At 47.2% G+C, this 21,062-nt stretch overlaps 1 protein-coding gene and 1 pseudogene across 2 annotated transcripts in view; one reads left to right on the forward strand and one right to left on the reverse strand.

The window, feature by feature from the left end:
* Positions 1 to 634, reverse strand: part of TRPA1 (transient receptor potential cation channel subfamily A member 1) — a 227,888-nt gene extending 227,254 nt beyond the window's left edge. For both annotated transcript variants that reach the window (XM_063923914.1, XM_063923911.1), the window contains exon 1: positions 556 to 634. The gene's annotated coding sequence lies outside the window, so the exon portion shown is untranslated. The remainder of the gene's footprint in view (positions 1 to 555) is intronic.
* Positions 635 to 1,775: 1,141 nt separating this feature from the next.
* LOC134929971 (5S ribosomal RNA) lies at positions 1,776 to 1,895 on the forward strand (annotated as a pseudogene).
* Positions 1,896 to 21,062: the final 19,167 nt, after the last annotated feature.

A 21,062-nucleotide genomic window follows, 5' to 3' on the forward strand; every position in this document is an offset into this window, starting at 1 on the left:
AGAGAACGAAAGTGGGAAAGAAAACGAGATAATGTGGTACAGTATATATCTTACAGGTACTTTATTTAACCTTCGATCTCCTTTAATTTTTTTCTGCCAGTAGTTTCCAATGATTTAATATGAATAATATCATCCAGTGCACTGATAACATTCATACTATATTTTCAGTATTATCAGAGTATTATTTAGGAAATTCACTAGAGCAAACATGAGTAATTATTAAACTAATAAGAGTTTTTTTTCTTCAAAATTCTAAATGAACTCAAATTACAACACAAGTGAATGATGTGTGGCTAGTAGTGTAATACCCATTATCTGTGCTGTAGTTCTGAAAACCCCTTTAATGTTTAAGTAATCACATTAATCCGCAGCTGCAAGTGCAATGCCTGACTTACTGGATAATACGGACGTTTTAAAGTTTCTACTTGATTTTTTTTATTATGTGTACTCTTCAGACGCACATCATCTAGGTGTAAATTATTGCTTCATGGCATTATTTTATCTGCATTAGTAAGTCCTCATTATTTTGTAAGGATTAGTATAAAGCAAACTTACTGTGTGATGTAGTCTCTGGTTAATGTCCCGTTCTCCAGCTGTCTTCAGAACTCCAGCAATAAAAGGCTTGGTTTCACAGAGATCTTCCTCTTTTATAGGTAATGCATCAAGTAGGGTCATTGATTGTGTCACAGCGTGAATCATTTGTGTCAATATTTCCCCTGCGTGTTTGAGATGCTTGTTTTACAAACAAGATGGGAGGAGTAAGTGTATAAAAAGGGAGGCATGTTAAATGTCTTGGGAGCAAATGATCCATTTCGATAATGACTTTTACATGTACAAGATCTTTGCAAATTACTTTAATGGGATAATGCACACAGGATTTGTGCAGAAAGTCACTTAAGAATATTTTTTTTTATTATTAATCATGTTATGTGAGATTATTGCTTGTAAATGCAGACATTTTCTATTTTTGTCAATAATTATATTGTGGTCTACTAAGGACTTTCCATTTAAAATTTATTTTTGAGGAAAAAATAATAAATGTACACATTTTGTGAAGATACCACAGCTCCATACAAATGAAAGTTACCTTATCCTGGACATGAATAAGGTCATTGTATAATGAACTCTGTGCACACATCTACATATGTTATATATGTCTATATGTCACACTTTTAAGAGCATGCCGTATGTTGTGTGAATTACACTTTATGAGGGATATTCAAATGTTTGAAAAGTCAGTTGGGTGTCTGTTTTTTCTTCTGTAATAGGAAAAAACAGACTCCCAACTGACTTTTCAAACATTTGAATTCCTCCCAATGGGTCCTGCAATACTTAAGTAACAGGACCATTGGTGCTGATCACTGCATACTTGACAGCTCTACATTATCCTTTACTCAGAAGTGAGTAACCATTTAGTATATACAGGGACTTGTTCTGAATTTTCAGTGTGCACTTACATTTCATGACACTTATTCACTGCCTGTTACCAATACCAGTGGACTAACCGGATCTCCCATTTGGGATTATATAAGTGGCACCCTATATGAATCAGTATTTTGGCGGTACTTATTCAATTTGAAGCAAATCTGTGACATTTAACACATAATTAACTACCGCTATTTGCTTGAATCTATTCCACTACTATATTCATTTGCCAATATGGCCATGTGAGGCCTATGCTGTACCCTTTTTTGATGTATCTGTGAATTTACACTGCTTTCTCAAAAGCAATAATCACCCATTACTGTACTGTGACAATAAGGGCAAGCATTAACAATTGTGGATATACCCCACTGGAGATGCCCAATCTCATCTGATCTTGGAAGCCAAGCAGTGGAGGGCCGGGTCAGTACTTGGATGGGAGACCACCTTGGAGCACCCAGGTACTGCAACATATCACCGCTTGCCATATCTTTCTGTCCCCAGCAGGGAACACCACTAAGGAAGTCAGTATACAGTATCTAACATTTCGGCCTCTGACCTATGATTCAATTCCCTGCAGCTTTTTCCCTGTGGGATCTTATGCAGGATAAATGATGGTCATATTATAATATACAGGCAACATTTTGGCACTACGGTGACCACCATATATCTGATCCGGCTTCTTTATTATTATAGCTCTGAGCTACATATTGTTTACTCCTACTTATAATTTCACCTAACGCCTAGCTGGTACATATCAGTTATATTGGAACTCCTTATTTTTAAATGGTATCTTATTAAAATCTATATGATCTTAACAGTATTTTGAATTTAGAAGAGTTCCTCTGATTTTGAGTGCTCCCCGCCAAGTGTCCCCTTCTTTTCTACCCCCCTAGAACTTAACTTGATACTTTTGACTCAGGGGAGCACCACTGATTGTCACCAGAGATACACTTTATAGACAATAATAAGCCTTTAAGTGTACGGTTACCTCATTAAGAAACTAATTCTTTAACATAAATCAGTACTATCAAAGGACAACTCTCTGACATACATTACATTATCTTCAACTGGTGTGGTTTCCCCCCAACCATTGTTAACAGGGTCAAAAGGTTGATAGTCAAATGGTTGACATGGATTTAAGGCGACAGGTTCAAAAGATTGATGGGTTAAAAATGTTAACATTCACATGGTCGACACATTATTTTTGATGATTTTTAGGGCAAGGGATAGGGTTAGGCACTTGGTGGAGAGTTAGGATAAGGCTGCAGAAGGGGACCGTTAGGGTTTGGCACCAGGGGGAGGGTTAGAATTAGGTTTAATATAACAAAAAAAAAATAATTCAACCTTTTCTGTGTTGACCAGTTGCATGTCTACTTTTTGACCATGTCGATCTAAGTCCATATCTATCATTTATTTGTGGATCTTTTGACCCTATTGACCTGCTGACTGGTAATTATCTGGTGTTGACCTATTGACTATCTATATACGGTCAATCTTTTAATCTACAAAGTGAGTTAAAACGATTGCACTTGGTTCACAACATTTATAATCACAAGGTATGTTCTATTCCAAGTAATTGAACATTGTCACCTTCCCAGTGTGTTGGGGACCTGGTTAACATTAGAAGAGCTAGAAAAATGTGTAAGAGACAAGGTAAAGCTTTACTAAAATAAAGGCACTATTTTGTCCATCACAGGACGACAATAGCAGGAATAGGGAAACCAGGCATTATCAGTATTTATTAATGCTCAATCGGATCTAGACGTGGTTCATGGATTGCTGGTGACCTGCAGAACCTTTACTAGGATATACCAATGCATTTCTTGTTCTACTGTCCCTCTGAAGATGGCTTAAAAAGCAGACTGTAAAAGTCCTGTCCCATACTTCTTACAAGGGAAGGGCCTGAGACTTTACAAGTAAAATACACTGTGGATCAAACATCTAAGTCAACCATGTCATTGTTATGTATCCCAGCTCTTGTTTCTTACCCAGCCTTTAACTGCTTCAGTCCTCGTTGACTCTGGCTAATTTGGCATAGAAATGAGATTATTTTAATAGACTCTATCGATTTCTGAATTAAGTGCACTACAGGAATATGTTATGCACACCAGTGCCAGCAGGAATGTACTGGTGTCTGAACGGAGAGGGATGCAAAACAAATGAACTCACAGACAGACTGGGGAATATGACATTACATACATAGAAGGTGATAGGGTAACAAAATAAACACAAAGTGAACAGAGAAGCCCAAAGGCTAAGAATCTGGGTGTCTCCCTAGTATTAGGAATGCTCAGATGGAAAGAAGCGAGATGTTGTGATTTAATACGTAGAGAACCCGAAATGCTGTTGCTAAGGGCAACAGCAAAACCCTAAAGGGTTACCAACGGGTGTGGCAGTAAACTCCTTGGTCAGAGATGGAATAATAGACACAAGGAGAGTCTCCACAATCCTAGTCCTCACTTGCAGTGCACTGGTTCAGCTTACTGCCACTAAACTGACACCTGAACACCTTGCACAGTGAGAAAGGATTTTGGCAGGCAAGTCTGAGAATACAGCCGCAAACTTGCTAGGTTCACAGAGTAGCAAAAGAACCCCAGCAGGTTAAACGACTGACTCCAGTCTTACTGCTAGGTCTGGATTGGCAGAGTGTAATACCAAATCCCAAGGCCTATTTGCAGTAAGCAACAAACAAATACAAAGTTTACACAGTACTAGCTAGCTTTCAGGAACTGACTAACCAACAAAGATTCAGCAGCATCTGCCTAACCTGAGAAGAGGGTTTATATAGCAGGTGCTGTCCACGCCCCACTCAGACCTCACAGACTGTGAGCACAAAAACCAGCACCGGATCCCCTGCCGTGCACAGAGCCTGTAACCACTGCACAGCAAAAGACCCGAACCGGAGTATCAGCTACGCTCAGGTTACTCCGCTAGCACTTGTCTCCCGGTTGCCATGATGACGTGGCAGCACAGAGCAGGAGACCCTAACAGTACCCCCCCTCTGACGAGGGGTCAAAGAACCCCTACCACCGGGTTTATCGGGGAACTGCGAGAAGAAAGAGCGTAACAGTCTGGGGGCATGAAGATCACAACTGCGCACCCACGACCGCTCCTCCGGGCCATACCCCTTCCAGTGCACCAAAAATGACAGCCGACTCCGAACCATCTTGGAGTCAAGAATCCTTTCAACAACAAACTCCCTCTGGCCACGTATCAGAAGAGGGGAAGGTCTTCCACTGGAAGAAGGATTACTAATCGCCCATTTTAAAAGGGAACAATGAAATGTTTTATTGATACCCAAAGAACGGGGTAGATCTAACTGAAATGCCACCGGATTGATAACCCTAGTGATCTTATAAGGACCGATGAACCGGGGGCCTAACTTATGAGATGGCTGTCTCAACTTCAAATTCTTGGTAGACAACCAGACGAAGTCTCCTAATTTGAAGCTGCAGGGTCTTTTCCGCTTATCAAAAACCCTTTTGGTCACTAATGACACAGACACAAGGGCTTTCTTCACTTTCCTCCAAATACCTCTAAGGACCGAAATCACAGAGGAACCACCAGGCGTGGAGTCCTGGGGGTCAAAAGAATTGGCCTTAGGATGATGCCCATACACACAAAGGAAGGGAGAGATCCCTGTAGCAGAGTGAGCCGCGTTGTTATAGGCAAACTCCGCCATGGACAGATGAGCAACCCAGTCAGTCTGACACTTGGAGACATAACACCTGAGGAACTGCTCCAAGGACTGGTTCACCCTTTCAGTCTGCCCATTAGACTGCGGATGGTAGCCTGACGACAAGCTGACAGAAATCTGGAGATCGGAACAAAATGCCCTCCAGAATTTGGCCACAAACTGGGATCCGCGGTCAGAGACCACATCAAGTGGCAACCCGTGGAGGCGCACAACATGCAGCATAAATAATTCAGACAGGCGTCTGGCTGATGGCAGCCCAACCAATGGAACGAAGTGCGCCATCTTGGAAAACCTGTCAACGACAACCCAGATGGCTGTCATCCCCGAGGATTTTGGCAAGTCCACCACAAAATCCATTGAAATGTGGGTCCATGGCTTAGATGGAATAGAGAGTGGATGTAATGGGCCAACAGGAACCCCTCTAGGAGTCTTATTTCGGGCACAGATGTCACATGCCTGAACCCACTGATCCACATCCCTAGCCACCGAGGGCCACCACACCGCCCTAGATAGCAACTCCCGAGTTCTGGCAATACCCGGGTGACCTGCCGACTTCTTGGCATGGAATTCCAGGAGCACTCGCTGTCTTAACCTAGGAGGCACAAACAAAAGACCTACCGGAAGGTCTGGAGGAGCCTGCTCCTGTGCTCTAAGGACTAATGACAAGAGGTCCTGGGTAATGCCCACTTTAATACATGATGGGGACACAATGGGCAATGGCTCCTCGGTGGTCTCCTGGATTGGAGCAAAACTCTGCGAGAGCGCATCAGCCTTGATGTTTTTTGACCCAGGGCGATATGTTATCAAAAAATTAAAGCGAGCAAAAAACAAAGCCCATCGTGCCTGCCTGGCATTGAGGCGCTTCGCTGACTCTAAATATGCCAAATTCTTATGGTCGGTGAGAATTGAGACCACAAACTTAGCCCCCTCAAGCCAGTGTCTCCACTCCTCGAGTGCATCCTTAATAGCCAACAATTCCCGGTTACCCACATCATAATTCATCTCGGCAGGCGAAAATTTATGGGAAAAGTAAGCACAGGGATGAAGGCGATTATCAGACACCCCCATCTGAGAGGGCACTGCCCCAATACCCATCTCAGAGGCATCCACCTCCACCACAAAAGGACGCTCTGGATCTGGGTGTCGCAGCACCTTGGCCGAGACAAATGCCCTTTTGAGACGGGCAAAAGCCGCTTTGGCCTCACAAGACCAGTGAGCAACATCCGCCCCTTTCTTAGTGAGTGCCACCAAGGGCGCCACTATAGACGAAAATCCAGCGATAAATCGTCTATAAAAATTCGCAAAGCCCAGAAAATGCTGAAGCGCCTTCAAACTAGTGGGCTGCACCCAATCCAGGACTGCCTGTACCTTGGAACCCTCCATTTGGAAACCTTCTGGGAGATAATATATCCTAGAAATGCGATTTGCTGAACTTCAAATTCGCACTTCTCCAGCTTCGCCCCAAGCCGGTGGTCTCTGAGTTTCTGGAGGACTAAGCGTACATGCTTCCGATGTTCCTCCAGGGAATGGGAGAAGATTAGGATGTCATCTAAGTATACAACTAAGAATCTATCCAAATATTCCCTGAGCACATCGTTCATGAAGTCCTGGAAGACTGCCGGGGCATTACAGAGCCCAAAAGGCATCACCAAATATTCATAATGCCCTGAGTGGGTATTAAAGGCAGTCTTCCATTCATCCCCCTCTCTTATTCGGATTAGATTGTACGCACCGCGTAGGTCAATCTTGGAAAAAATGGTGGCAGTACGAAGCTGGTCAAACAAGACCGAAATGAGAGGCAGTGGGTATGAGTTTTTAATCGTGATACGGTTCAATTCCCTGAAGTCGATGCAGGGTCGCAACGAACCGTCCTTTTTACCCACGAAGAAGAACCCCGACCCAACTGGAGACTGTGAAGGTCTGATAAATCCCTTAGCCAAGTTCTCCTGAATGTACTCTGCCATAGCCTGAGTCTCAGGGCGTGACAGGGAGTACAACCTGCTCTTGGGAAGCTTAGCATTCGGCAACAAATCAATGGCACAGTCATAGGGGCGATGGGGAGGTAGTACCTCTGCAACTCTTTTGGAGAACACGTCCGCAAAATCTGCATAACATCCTGGCAATCCTGGCAAACTTAGCTGCGAAAGCCTGACTGGAAGGCTCAAGCAACTCCTGAAACAATCAGTACCCCAACTAAGAATCTCCCCAGAGACCCAGTCAAATTGAGGATTGTGGGCCCTTAACCAGGGTAACCCCAACACCAATGGGGCAAAAGTACAGACAGTCACATAAAAGGACAATTTTTCAGAGTGTGTGGCTCCAATAAACAAAGAAATCTGGCTAGTGCAAGAGGTAATTTTACCCTGGGATAATGGTTCCCCGTTTAACCCACAAATCTCAATTTCCGATGCCAAGGGTACTAAGGGAACAGAGTGTTTCAGGGCGAATTGGCGGTCCATAAAAACCCCGTCGGCCCCACTGTCCACAAAGGCCTCAGTCTTGACAGTTTGACCGAGGATCTTCAAGGTCACCGGAATGATAAAAGTCTTCTTGGGAAATTCTGACTTCTGGCCTGACAGGATATTTCCCATCACCCTCAGGCCCTGAAGTTTTCCGGCTTTTCTGGGCATGATACTACCACATGACCTTTATTCCCACAGTACAAACATAACCCCTGCTGTCTCCTCCGCGTCTTCTCACGCGAGGAGAGGCGGGTAGCCCCAATCTGCATAGGCTCCTCGGAAAATTCCTCAGAGTCTGAGGTTCCCTTGGGAAAGAAGGAAACCTCGGTCTCCCTTTCAAGCCTGCGCTCTCTCAGCCGTCTATCAACCCGAATGGATAACTGCATGAGCTGATCCAAGCTATCAGGCAAGGGATATTGTACCAGTTGGTCTTTTAACTGGTTAGAAAGACCTCTTCGGTACTGGTGTCTCAGGGCTGGGTCATTCCACTGGGTATCATGGGCCAACCTCCGAAACTCCATACAATAAACCTCAACTGGCCTTCGCCCTTGCTTAAGGATCGAAATCTGAGCCTCGGCTGAGGCCGTCTTGTCAGGGTCATCATACAACATGCCCAGTGCCGTAAAAAAAACATCAACACTTTTAAGCGACGGACAGTCAGGCTGCAACCCATATGCCCAGACCTGTGGGTCTCCTTGTAGCAAGGAAATCACTATGCCCACCCGCTGAATCTCCGACCCAGAAGACTGAGGCCTAAGCTGGAAATATAGCTTGCAGCTCTCCTTGAAACAAAAGAACTGCGAGCGATCTCCAGAAAAACTATTCGGGGGATTTACTTTCGGCTCCTTAACCCCTGAAGGCACTGCTGCTGCGGGAGCTCCGCCAGTGGCCTGCGAGGTGTGCATTTTAATAGACAAATCATTAAATTGTCGAGTCAGGACCTGCACCTGATCGACCACCTGTTGCAAAGTATTTTGAGGGATATGCTCCATATTCCCACAAAATTTCAACAGGAGTATTAGGCTGCTGAATATGTTATGCACACCAGTGCCAGCAGGAATGTACTGGTGTCTGAACGGAGAGGGATGCAAAACAAATGAACTCACAGACAGACTGGGGAATATGACATTACATACATAGAAGGTGATAGGGTAACAAAATAAACACAAAGTGAACAGAGAAGCCCAAAGGCTAAGAAACTGGGTGTCTCCCTAGTATTAGGAATGCTCAGATGGAAAGAAGCGAGATGTTGTGATTTAATACGTAGAGAACCCGAAATGCTGTTGCTAAGGGCAACAGCAAAACCCTAAAGGGTTACCAACGGGTGTGGCAGTAAACTCCTTGGTCAGAGATGGAATAATAGACACAAGGAGAGTCTCCACAATCCTAGTCCTCACTTGCAGTGCACTGGTTCAGCTTACTGCCACTAAACTGACACCTGAACACCTTGCACAGTGAGAAAGGATTTTGGCAGGCAAGTCTGAGAATACAGCCGCAAACTTGCTAGGTTCACAGAGTAGCAAAAGAACCCCAGCAGGTTAAACGACTGACTCCAGTCTTACTGCTAGGTCTGGATTGGCAGAGTGTAATACCAAATCCCAAGGCCTATTTGCAGTAAGCAACAAACAAATACAAAGTTTACACAGTACTAGCTAGCTTTCAGGAACTGACTAACCAACAAAGATTCAGCAGCATCTGCCTAACCTGAGAAGAGGGTTTATATAGCAGGTGCTGTCCACGCCCCACTCAGACCTCACAGACTGTGAGCACAAAAACCAGCACCGGATCCCCTGCCGTGCACAGAGCCTGTAACCACTGCACAGCAAAAGACCCGAACCGGAGTATCAGATACGCTCAGGTTACTCCGCAAGCACTTGTCTCCCGGTTGCCATGATGACGTGGCAGCACAGAGCAGGAGACCCTAACAGAATATTAGGAATGAAGTGCACTTGAGTGCTGTTTCCTATTGCCTTACACTTCCTTTACCAAGATGCCAGAGATGCTTCTGTGCATGTGCAGCCTTTCCATCTTCACTATAAGTGTTGCAGTACTATGCTTACCTGTTATTACCTGCATCCTACTGTTCATGCACAATCATATGGTTCTCTGCATATATCCGCTTACTCCGTGGTGACCCTATAATACTGTGAGATCCACTGTAACTCTGCATACTGCTATAAACCTGCAAACCCGTTTAAGCTTCACTGTATGGTCCAACTACATGTGCACATTCCACTGGTGTGCCACATATAGTCCACATATAGTCTATTAGCCACATATAGTCCTATTGCAATAGTTCGCATATATCAGGAATATAACTGACATTCTGCTGTCTACTCCAGTGTCCTGGTACACAATGGTATGACATACCGGCACTTAGTTTGACCGTGCAAATTTAGAATTGCACTGCTCAGATATGACCTGTGCAGACATGCCATAGGGGTCTCTCTGGGGCTCAGGGAGAGGCCCCTCACCAAAATGAAAACCAAGCAGCCTGCTGATCTCCGTGCATCCCACAGCCTCAAAAGTGGTGGCCCGCACTGACCACCGTGCAGTGCACCCAGAAGCACTGCTTCCCCTGCCTGCTAGTCCATTAGAACCATTCAGCACAGCTCCCCCACCTCCATTCCCAACTGGCCAGGGCATCCTGCATCTGGATAAGCTTGGCATAGTGTGGCTTCCCTTTTCTGCAGCCTCCAGCGCTCCCTCTCCTGCCTGTTGCTCGGGGCTCCACGTGGTGTCCTTGGATTACCGTCGGCACCATCTTAGGACTCCTCGGGCCAGGCTGGGCATTGGGACCCTCTGCACTGGTCTTTCCCAACCAACCTACAAGTCCTTGGGGCCTATAGCTGCAGTGACTCCTGTTAATGTTTGGCATTCGGGAGACTGGACACAGTGACCACAGTGGAGATAGCCTGGGGTGAGCTGCAGAGTCATGATTTCCAGGTGAGCTAGGACCTGAAGGGGGAGAGTACTCTGACTGGGTGGTGGATGCCATCTTGCCATGTGCATGCTGCCATCCTGTTGTGCTGAGTGCCACCATCGCCTGGCTGTTTTCCCGGCATAACCTTTGCAGTTCACCCAACATGGCTGCCTTATACAGTCTGGGGAAGCAGACAGCTGGTGTTGGAGAATGAGAGATGTGTGGGGAAGCAGGCTTTTATTGATGGGTAATGGGTGATGTTGGGGGTCACACAGTGTGGGGAAACAGGCTGGTAATGATGGGGAATGGGAGACACCGGGGGCACACAGTGTGGGGAAGCAGTCTGCTGGTGATGGGGATTGGGAGAAGCTGGGGGTACACAGTGTGGGGAAGCAGGCTATTGGTGATGGGGCATGGGAGATGACGGGGGCACACAACTCGGAAAGCAATCATGGGGGGAATTCATCCTGGGGGAAGCAATCCTGGTTACATCCCTTTAGATACTAGGCTGCCCCCATACTATGCCTGCAATGCTGGCTTCTTCTCAGTTACAGCATCTGGTCCCTGTCACTGTGGAGGAGCCAGCATTTTGGTAACACCTGGAGCAGCCTCCACCCCCCTTGTGTAGCCTGTGTTCACAGATAAACGCGCTGGCATCAAAAGTGGTGAGGCAAAGCGATGGGAGGATCTGGGTGGTGTCTGGGAGGTGGCCTGAAGGGAGCGCAAAAAAAAGGGTCATATAATGAGAATGTTGTGAACTATCTACCACCAGGGGGGCTACTGCACACAGGGGTGCAGAAAGTGGATGTATCAGGGGTTGCCCATTCCAGCATAGGTATCTGCATGGAGGGGAAGCTGCTTTATTATCACAGACAAATACCAAGTGTAGGCGCAGTAACGTCCACCTCTGCTTCAGGCCCGTTTGTACTTTTCATTCAAACACATTAAAAAAAGAATCACTTTAAAGCACAGATTGCATTATGAAAACCTAGTAAATCTGGCAATTTGCTGCTATGAGAAGGTGGATTAGTGCCAAAGTAAGAACCATAAAGTATTTCTTGGCAGTGGCTAGAAGACAAAACCACACACACATTTGCTTATACAGTGGTTTACTACGCGGCAATTTCACTACAAAATTAAAGCACTTTCTTAGTCATTTTGCATAGATTGTCTTTGCCATGTGAGGAGAAATTGGCATGCTAATGCTATTTTCTGGAAGCTCAAAGACTTCTGAAAAAACTATATCATTTGTGTGAGTACTACAGTGCATAAATAATTACTGACATTGACGTTGGAAGGGGAAAATGGGGATGTTTGTGCAACGTTCATAACATACACAAAGTAGCTTCTATTTAGGAAGGTCTGGGTAAAATGGGTTTCTGTTGGTACAGTGTACTAACTAAGGAATAGATGTTATAAATATGATGGAAGATGTTCCCCTCAGATTGCTTCTCTGCTTTGGGCACTGTGGTATTAATATGGAACTCCTTCTCATTACCTTCATTAGCCATGTAAAAGGAAATTTATGGTAGACTTACCATTGTTAAATCTCTTTCTGCGAGGAACGCTGGATTCCACAGGGAATAACATTGGGGTGTAGAGTTGGATCTTGATCAGAGGCACCAACAGGCTAAAGCTTTGACTATTCCCAGGATGCATTGCACTGCCTCCTCTGTAGCCCCGCCTCCAGGCACTGGAGCTCAGTTTTGTTAACCAGTCCAATGCAGTAGCAGGTAAGAGAGATAGTAGATGTTAGTCACATAGACCTACATTCTCACGACAGGAGAAGGGACTAGCGGCTAATGCCATACAAACCCAAAAAAGCTAAGTGTGTCAGGGTGGGCGCCCTGTGGAATCCAGTGTACCTCACAGAAAGAGATTTAACAATGGTAAGTCTACCATAAATCACCTTTTCTGCAGCAGGGTACACTGGTATTCCACAGGGAATAACATCAGGGATGTCCTAAAGCAGTTCCTCATGGGAGGGAATGCACTGTAGCGAGCACAAGAACCCGGCGTCCAAATGAAGCATTCTGGGAGGCTGAAGTATAAAAGGCATAGAACCTGATGAATGTGTTCACTGAGGACCACATCGCCTCCTTGCACAATTGTTCTGCGGATGTGCCACGACAGGCTGCCCAAGAAGGTCCAACTGACCGAGTAGAATTGGTTTTGATAGCAGCAGGAGCTGGGAGCCCCGCCTGCACATAGGCTTGTGCAATCACCATTCTAATCCATCTGGCCAAGGTCTGCTTATTCGCAGGCCAGCCACGTTTGTGAAAACCGAAAAGTACAGAGGCAGTCCTTTCCACATAAATACGTAGAGCCCGTACCACATCCAAAGACTGCTCTTTGGAGGACAAACCAGAAGAGATGAAGGCCGGAACCACAATCTCCTGGTTAAGGTGAAAAGTTGATACCACCTTAGGCAAATAACCTTGGCGAGTTCGAAGAACTGCCAGGATATGGTGAAAAATCAGAAAGGGTGGATGACAGGACAAAGCGCCTAAATCCGACACCCTCCTAGCAGAAGCAATAGCGATTAGAAATACGACCTTAAGCGTAAGGCATTTAAGGTCCACAGACTCAAGAGGTTCAAATGGAGACTTTGTAGGGCATTCAGAACAACAGATAGATCCCATGGAGCCACAGGAGAGACCTAGGGAGGTTGAATCAATAGGGAGACATAGGGAGGTTGAGTGAAAGTGTGAACGTCAGGAAGAGACGCAATTTTTCTCTGAAACCACATGACAAGGCAGATATATGGACCTTGAGGGAAGCCAGATGAAGGCCCAAGTCTACGCCTTGTTGTAGAACAGCCAGAAGCCTGGAAGTTCTGAAAGTATATGCATCATAATTCTTAGCAGCACACCAGGTGAAGTAAGAGTTCCAGACCCTGTAATAAATCTGAGCCAAAGCTAGTTTACGGGCTTTCGTCATAGTTTGAATGACCGCCTCAAAGAATCCTTTTGCTCTCAGGAGTAAAGCTTCAAGAGCCACACCATCAAAGCCAGTCTGGCCAGGTCCTGGTAGACACAAGGGCCCTGAACGAGGAGGTCTGGCACTGAGGAAGTAGAAGAGGAGGCTCTATTGATAGACCCTGCAGGTCTGAGAACCAATGCCATCTGGGCCACACTGGAGTGACTAGAAGTAGTATTCCTCCTTCTTGCTTGAACGTCCATATTACCTGGGCAGGAGTGACACTGAAGGGAACACGTATGGCAGCCAAAAGTTCCATGAAATCACCAGTACGTCCACAAATGCTGCTTGAGGATCCCTTGTCCTTGATCTGAAGACCAGATTGTGATTGTGTTGAGACGCCATCAGGTCTACATCTGGTAGGCCCACCCCACTTGTCCACTAGGAGTTGAAAGACTTACTGATGAAGACTCTACTCTCCAGCGTGCATGTTCTGATGACTGAGGAAGTCCACTTCCCAGTTGAGGATTCTCGTAATGAACACTGCTGATGTGGATGGTAGATGGCGTTCCACCCATTGGAGGATTATTGACACCTCCATCATTGCCATGCGGTTTTGAGTGCCACCCTGATGATTTATGTATGCAACTGTGTAACAGAGACAGGGCCAGTGTCAATGCATTGAACACTGCCCACAATTCCAGAATGTTTATCGGGAGGAGAGATTCCTCCCTGGTCCACCCACCCTGGAGAGAGTGTTGCTCCAACACCATACCCCAACCTCTCAAACTGGCGTCCGTTGTCAGGAGGACCCAGTTGGAGATCCAGAAGGGATGGCCCCTGCTCAATTGTTGGTCCTGTAGCCACCAGCTCAGTGACAGATGGAACTCCGGAGCCAAGGAGAACATTTGAGACCTGATCCGATGAGACAGGCTGTCCCACTTGGAAAGGATTAACCTCTGCAGAGGGCGGGAATGAAATTGAGTGTACACTACCATGTCGAAAGTCGACACCATGAGGCCTAGTACTTGCATCGCCGAGTGTACCGACACTCTCAGGCGAGAGAGGAAGTATCTGATCTTGTCCTGAAGATTCAGGACCTTCTCTGGGGACAGAAACAGTCTTTGGCTGTGTGTGTCCAGCAGCACCCCCAGGTGCACCATGCTCCGAGCTGGGACCAGCGAGGATTTCTTCCACTTGATGAGCCACCCGTGGGCATGTAGGAATTAGACAGACATCTCCAGTTGACTGAGGAGGACCTCTTATGAGTTTGCCAGAATCACTAGGTCATCCAGATATGGCAGGATCCTGATTCCCTGATGACGGAGGAAAGACGTCATCATGGCCATGACCTTGGTGAAAATCCAAGGTGCCATGACCAGTCCAAATAGTAGAGCTTGGAATTGAAAATGAAGGTTGCCAATAGCAAACCGCAGATATTGCTGATACGAAATGGCAATAGGTATGTGCAGGTAAGCATCCTCTATGTCCAGGGATACCATATAGTCCTTGGGTTCCATGGCGAGCACAATAGAGCACAGGGTTTCCATACGGAATTTGGACACTCTCACAAACTTGTTCAATGATTTCAATGATTGCGCTTTCAACGGATCCTAGGGGATAACCATTGAACAAAACTGATGAGGTGGACGTCACTTGAAAGAGATGGCATACCCATGAGAAACAACTTCCCGCACCTAGGTGTCTGAAGTGGTCTTTAACCAGGCCTGGGTGAACTGCAGAAGTTGGCCTCCCACCCTGGGGTCCCCCAGGGGGAGGTCCGTCCCATCATACAGCAGGCTTGTCTTGTTTGGATGCAGGCTGGTGGACGGCCCAGGAATGTTTAGATTTGGGATTAGTGGTTTTGGAAGTATGAGCCTGTCTCAGGTGCGTCTGATCTTTTGCTTTACCTGGAGGTTGAAAGGAACGAAAAATTGTACTCTAAGCCTTCTGAGCAGAAGGATTAGTACTAGGGAGAAACGCAGTCTTGGCCGTCGCCAAGTCAGTCACAATCTTGTTTAGATCCTCCCCAAATAGTATGTTTCCCTTGAAAGGAAGCACCTCCAAGGTCTTTTTAGAGTCTAGGTCTACTTTCCAGGACCTTAACCACAGAATCAGGCGAGCCAGGATAGTCGTAGTAGATGCCTTGGCTGCCATGACCACTGCATTCAGAGGCTGCCTCCTGAATATAGTGAGAGGCTGTGGTAATATATGACAGATATTGTCTGGCAGTGTCAGAAAATTCCTGAAGCAGCTCATCCTCAATTTCCCGAACCCATGCTTCAATTCCTTTTGCCGCCCAAGAGGCAGCCATTGTGGGTCTATGTACAGCACTGGTAAGAGTGTAAATAGACTTCAGGCATCCCTCCACACGCTTATCTGTCGGTTCCTTCAGTGAGGTGACAGTGGTGGCAGGCAGAGTAGATGACGGGCGACATGAAATTCCACAAGCGGTGGAATTTCCCACTTGTTACTCAACTCCGCAGGAATAGGATAACGAGCTAGCATCTTTTTAGACAGGGAAAACTTCTTTCATGGAGATTACCAGGATTCCTGACGTATGTCAATTAAAAGGTCAGAATGTGGTAAAACTACTTTAGTAACCTTCTGATGTTTGAACTTATCCAGTTTCTTAGACATAGCGGGGAGGGAGGGGGGGGGCTCAATGTCATCATCAATTTGGAGAATCAGCTTGATAGCCTCCACTAGGTCAGGAACATCAACTTGAGTTGTAGATTCCTCATCAGAAACAACTGTATCAGTGTCTGAAAATCAGTATAATCCCCATCCTCATCAGAAGAATGATCCGAAATATTAATGGATTGTGAGGAAGAAATGGCCCGCTTAGATGACCCCTTGGCCCCAGCAGGGCGAGGGGTAGGTTTTTGTCTAACCAAAGACTGATTTAAATTGTTGTAACTGGGTAGACAGAGTTTAACATGAAAAGGAACAAAGAAGAAAGGGAAACATGTTAACGGGGTGCACTCTGGAACCTTCATGTACTAATTTTAATATTTAACTTTTATTGATATATATTAACACATTTTCAAGATCATGGTGAAATAGTGTATATGCCCCCAGTAGATATGCCCCCTGTAGCTATGCCCCCAGTAGTTATACCCCCTGTACTTATGCCCCCTGTAGTTATGCGCCCATTAGATATGCCCCCATAGAAAATACCCCAGTAGATATGCCCCTTGTTGTTATGCCATTAGATATGCCCCATGTATTTATGCCCTCATTAGATATGCCCCCAGTATAAATGCCCCCTGTAGCTAGTAGCGCCGCCTACACACACACACACATAATTTTTTTTTACAATACTCAATAGCCCCGCTCGTGCTTCCGGACAGCTGCCCTCCGTCTGGCCGCCCCCTCCTCGGAACTATGGGAGAGATGTCATGACGTCTCTCCCACAGAACCGCACAGCCGCACATTGCCTGAACCGGAAGCTGGAGCTCAGGAGTGAGCTTTGGCCTCTGGCTGCCGCTGAGGGGAAGGTGCCGGCTGCAGCGGGCGCACACACAGCCCATTGTGCCTGCTACAGCCGGGGTATGGGTGGGCGGCGGGCGCCTGCAGGTTGACTGTGGCCAAGCCCTCAGGCCACAGCGCCCCGGTCACCCGCTCTGCTTGCCCGTGACTAGAACCGCTCCTGTGCACGTGCAGCCTTATTGGTAGTGTCAGAACTCTTCTGCCAACAATGACATGGGCAGGGCCGAAACTAGGATTTTCAGCACCCGGGGCAAGGCAGAAGTTTACTTCACGATAATTACGAAGTTTTAGGATTGCACACCCAGTCTTCAGGAAGCATACATTTGTGCAATCCCAGAAACATCATAATTAGCATGAAGTAAAATATTCCTTTCTAAACAGATCTGCAGTGCAGTGCATGTTTTCTATCATTGAGAACTTCCAGAGTATATTCACAGCTGCACTGACACTCAAGAGGTTAACTGCTAAGAGGAGAGTGCTGGACTAATTTGAAGATTATATATATATATATATATATTTATATATATATATATATATATATATATAAAAACCGACCAAAATGCCCGGCTCTCCCAGTAATGCAGCCGGGTACCTCCATAAACGTAAACACATACTCTCCTGGGATGCGGCACTCCTGGCGGCTTCAAATGAGAAACTTCAAACAGGCATTCCTGCTTGAAGTTTCTTATTTGAAATTGCCAGGAGTACCGCATCCCAGGAGAGTATGTGTGTATATATATATATATATATATATATAAAAAGAATAAATCACTACAGTATATATATATATATATATATACACACACAAACATACATATATATATATATATATATATATATATAAAATCTCCACTCACCGCTGTAGATCAATCCTTAGCCGCGGTGCAATGAGTGAGGCCAGTGTCTGGGGCTTGCAGGCTTGCAGCTGGTGCCGGAGGTCAGAGGGGCGGCAGGTGACGATGCGCGCACAGCCGCGTCTCCGTACACCGGAAACAGCAGCCGCCAGGCGGTAAAGATGCGGGCGCGCGGGGGGGGCTTGCAGGAGGCGCACTCGGTGGGTGGGCAGTGGGAGACTGGAGACGCAGCCATGGTGGGTCCATGACGGCGCCATTCGCGGCTGCGGATGACAATCGCGGGGGGGTGAGGGAGCAGCTGTCAGGTAGCCAGGCAGAGTTCCCCGCGCCCCCTCGACTCCCACGCCCGGGGCACGTGACCGCTTAGCCCCCCCCTAGTTGCGGCTCTGATATGGGATGGCTAGAAATGATAGATTAAGGGACCCTACTGCCACCAATGATAAGCGGATCCCTTTATGATCTTTGGCTTCATTTTGAAAAGGAACAAAACATTGTTTTAAAGTCTATTTCACCTGTGTACTTTTTGCTTTCAGAAAAACATAGGGGGTCATTTCGAGTTGATCACTCGCTAGCAGTGGTGCAAGTAGAAAAAATGTCTTACGGGTACTGTGTGCGCGCGCCGAAGGCGCGCGTGCAAAAAAATGGGTGTGGCCAAATGCCACATGGGGCGTGGCCAATGGAAATGGGGGCGTGATACACATATGGGGGAGGGGCAGATACACGTATGACCCCAATAGTGCCAGATACACGTTGCCCCACAGTGCCAGATATACATTGCCCCACAGTGCCAGATACACATTGCCCCACAGTGACAGATATACATTGCCCCACAGTGCCAGATACAGAAATGCCCCCAGAGTGCCAGATATACATTGCCTCGCAGTGTCAGATACACGTTGCCCCACAGTGCCAGATATACATTGCCCCACAGTGCCAGATATACATTGCCCCACAGTGCCAGATACACATTGCCCCACAGTGCCAGATACAGAAATGCCCCCAGAGTGCCAGATATACATTGCCTCGCAGTGTCAGATACACATTGCCCCACAGTGCCAGATACACATTGACTAACAGTGCCAGATACACATTGCCCCACAGTGCCAGATACAGAAATGCCCCCAGAGTGCCAGATATACGTTGCCTCGCAGTGTCAGATACACGTTGCCCCACAGTGCCAGATATACATTGCCCCACAGTGCCAGATATACATTGCCCCACAGTGCCAGATACACATTGCCCCACAGTGCCAGATACAGAAATGCCCCCAGAGTGCCAGATATACATTGCCTCGCAGTGTCAGATACACATTGCCCCACAGTGACAGATATACATTGCCCCACAGTGCCAGATACACATTGACTAACAGTGCCAGATACACATTGCCCCACAGTGCCAGATACAGAAATGCCCCCAGAGTGCCAGATATACGTTGCCTCGCAGTGTCAGATACACGTTGCCCCACAGTGCCAGATATACATTGCCCCACAGTGCCAGATACACATTGCCCCACAGTGCCAGATACACAAATGCCCCCACTGTGTCAGATATACATTGCCCCCCGTGCCAGATACAGAAATGCCCCAACAGTGCCAGATATGCCCCCAGTGCCAGATATCCCCCAGTGCCAGGTATACATGCCCCCCCAGTGCCAGATATCCCCCAGTGCCAGGTATACATGCCCCCCTGTGCCAGATATCCCCCAGTGCCAGGTATACATGCCCCCCTGTGCCAGATATCCCCCAGTGCCAGGTATACATGCCCCCCTGTGCCAGATATCCCCCAGTGCCAGGTATATATGCCCCCCAGTGCCAGATATCCCCCAGTGCCAGGTATATATGCCCCCCAGTGCCAGGTATATATGCCCCCCAGTGCCAGATATCCCCCAGTGCCAGGCTTTATGCCTCCCAGTGCCAGATATCCCCCAGTGCCAGGTATATATGCCCCCCAGTGCCAGATATCCCCCAGTGCCAGGTATATATGCCCCCCAGTGCCAGGTATATATGCCCCCCAGTGCCAGATATCCCCCAGTGCCAGGTATATATGCCTCCCAGTGCCAGATATCCCCCAGTGCCAGGTATATATGCCCCCCAGTGCCAGATATCCCCCAGTGCCAGGTATATATGCCCCCCAGTGCCAGATATCCCCCAGTGCCAGGTATATATGCCCCCCAGTGCCAGGTATATATGCCCCCCAGTGCCAGATATCCCCCAGTGCCAGATAGAAATGCCCCCCCAGTGCCAGATATCCCCCAGTGCCAGGTATAACACCCCCCCCCCCTTCCCTGCTCACCGCTGCCGCTGGCCGCTGCCGTCCTGTGTGAGGGAAGGAGAGCGCAGCCTGTGCCTCTCCTTCCCCTCAGTCTCCGGCGGGTGTCTCACAGTTTAATTCAGCGCCGATCCGTGAGCCAATCAGAGCTCGCACCGCGAGCTCTGATAGGCTCACGGATCGGCGCTGAATTAAACTATGACAGCCGCCGGAGACTGAGGGGAAGGAGAGGCACAGGCTGCGCTCTCCTTCCCTCACATCAGCGGCGGTGCGAGGAGCGGCGGCCCGTCGGTGTGGGTACGGCGTACCCACGGCTAAATTCTTACGGGTACGCCGTACCCACCCGTACCCGCCCACTTGCACCACTGCTCGCTAGCAACTTTTTGCTGTGCTGCGATCAGATAGTTGCCGCCTATGGGGAAGTGTATTTTCGCTTTGCAAGTGTGCGAACGTTTTTGCAGCCGGCGGCACAAAAACGTTTTTTGCCGTTTCTAAATAGCTCTGGACTTACTCAGCCGCTGTGATCACTTCAGCCTGCCTGGTCCCGGAATTGACATCAGACACACGCCCTGCAAACGCTTGGACGCCTGCATTTTTCCAAACACTCTCAGAAAACGGTCAGTTGACACCCATAAACCGCCTCTTTCTATCAATCACCTTGCGATCGGCTGTGCGAATGGATTCTTTGTTAAATCCATTGCCCAGCACCGATCCTCTGTGTACCCGTATGACGCGCCTGCGCATTTCGGTGCATACATATGTGCAGTTTAGCCGAGTTTTAACCCGATCGCAGCGCTGCAAAAAGTTGCTAGAGAGCGATCAACTCGGAATGACCCCCATGATTTCCATTTTTTGTTTGTGGGCATAGTTTTATAAATATTCTTTGAAGCTGCACTAATGTTTCACCTAAGTAATACTAATAATGGAATTACAACAGACACAATAACTTTAAGTGATTTCAGTATTTTTTTTTTTTTTTCCAAACGTTCTGTTGACAGAATAAAAATGCATATTTTAGGATT

Source organism: Pseudophryne corroboree, chromosome 5, assembly GCF_028390025.1.
Source record: "Pseudophryne corroboree isolate aPseCor3 chromosome 5, aPseCor3.hap2, whole genome shotgun sequence".
Lineage (NCBI taxonomy): Eukaryota > Metazoa > Chordata > Amphibia > Anura > Myobatrachidae > Pseudophryne > Pseudophryne corroboree.